Source organism: Cebus imitator, unplaced genomic scaffold (assembly GCF_001604975.1).
Source record: "Cebus imitator isolate Cc_AM_T3 unplaced genomic scaffold, Cebus_imitator-1.0 Scaffold349, whole genome shotgun sequence".
In the NCBI taxonomy this organism is placed as follows: Eukaryota; Metazoa; Chordata; class Mammalia; order Primates; family Cebidae; genus Cebus; species Cebus imitator.
The window spans coordinates 679,776-681,876 of record NW_016107664.1 but is presented as its reverse complement, the minus strand read 5'-3'; positions in this window follow the sequence as shown (position 1 = coordinate 681,876).

Sequence of the window (2,101 nt, the reverse complement as noted above, 5' to 3'; positions counted from 1 at the left end):
CTATTTTGGCTTTTGTTGCCAATGCTTTTGGTGTTTTAATCATGAAGTCCTTGCCTATGCCTATGTCCTGAATGGTTTTGCCTAGGTTTTCTTCTCAGGTTTTTATGGTGTTAGGTCTTATGTTTAAGTCTTTAATCCATCCGGAGTTAATTTTAGTGTAAGGTGTCAGGAAGGCGTCCAGTTTCTGCTTTCTGCACATGGCTAGCCAGTTATCCCAACACCATTTATTAAACAGTGAATCCTTTCCCCATTGCTTGTTTTTGTCAGGTTTGTCGAAGATCAGATGGTTATAGATGTGTGGTGTTGCCTCCGAGGCCTCTGTTCTGTTCCATTGGTCTGTATCTCTGTTTTGGTGGATTTAGCAATATGTTTTAAGCCACAGCTAAATATAAACCATATGGTTTAAGCCTTTAAAAATTAATTTCAATGTGGTAAACAAAATTAAGTAATATATATATAATATTAGAAAAAGCAATTAGAGGCCGGGATTGGTGGCTCATACCTGTAATCCCAGCACTTTGGGAGGCTGAGGTGGATGGATTGCTTGAGCCCTGGAGTCCTAGACCAGCCTGGGCACCGTAGCGAGATCCTCTCTCTACTTTTTGTAAAAAAAAGGCAGAAAAAAAAAAAAAAAGAAAAAGCAATTGGAATCAGGGCTTCCAAAATGAGAACAGGAAAATTAACAAAGTGAGGTGTGAAGCTAGTGTGCAAAATGCATGCATCACTCTTAGTTCATACCTATGTAAGCAAAAGAGACAATGATTAATTGCCATTTTCTTTGTGAGAATCAAACCCAATTTATACTGCTTATGAATGAACTTTATATTATAAACATACCTTGGTTAAAAATTAAGTGATGATTTATAACATCACATAAACTTCCTAATTTCCACCATGATAGAGAGTATGAAAGATGGAACACGCTTTTGTGATTATCCAAATATTGGCAAATTCTCTGGCATTGCCAAATATATATGGGTAATAACAGCACTTTATTAGTAGGTAGAAAAATGGATCCTGTGCTTCTAATTCTGTGCAACTATCTTCAACTATTTTTCCAACTTTTTCTGTGACCAAATTCTCTCTCCTCCTCTCTCCCCACTCTCTCCCCCTTCATCCTTACTTGTTTTTGTTGAGTAATTTTTGAAGTTAAAACATGCAGCTCCATTGAGATTTTCCTAGTAGAACAAAACAGCTAGAGCTTTGCTTAATCCTGAGGCATTTTACTTCTCTCTTAGTAATCTTAGTCCCTTCTGGTATAATATGGGCTTACTGCTGTGACTCTATTAGCTGAACCATCTGGATTTTTTTTTTAAATTTAGTACTGTACCTGTCATCACCCAAATATGAAAGTTCTGCTCTCCCCAGCCATCTCCATATCTGTATAAGGTATTTTGTGTAGCCATGCCAGGGGGATCCAAGGAAAAAGATATTAAACTTGATTTTGAAGCTATTTCTGAACGTTGCTTGGTCTAATGACTGCCCTGTTCAGGTCTTTTGGAATAGAAAGTGTGAGTGTGAGTGTGAGTGTGGTGGGTGAGCTGGGGCAGCCAGGAAGTGGAGGGTAGCAATAATCACTTGCAATGGGAGAGAGGGCCTGAGCAGCACTATAGAGTTGTTTCTACTGCTGGGATATATATTGCATTCTTTTATTCAGCGCTACAGGCAGGTACCCGACTAGGATATTTGTTCAGCCCTCTTGTAATGGTGACTTTCTTTTTATAACTCTTTTTTATTTCTTTCTGGAGATACAGAGATTCTTTTCTGCAGCTCAGACACTAGCCAGAAGGTAAGCATCCCTGGGCCTTTAATTCCATGGTGGCAACCTGGGCTAGATGCTGTTTCATTAACAAATGAGACTTTGCACGCACCTGCGGTCTTTTCAGAGCCATGTATCTCAGTCTGGGTGTTAAATTAGTTAATTAAACTTTTATTCTTCTGGATAAGATAGGGAAAAAAGAAACATGACGTTTCTTTATGTAACTTCCTTCCATTTTAACTTTCACTATTTTCCCTGCATTTTTTCTTTTCTTTCTTTTTCTTTCTTTTCTTTTCTTTTTTTTCTTTCTTTTTTTTTTTTTTTTTCCATCCTGGTGGACCA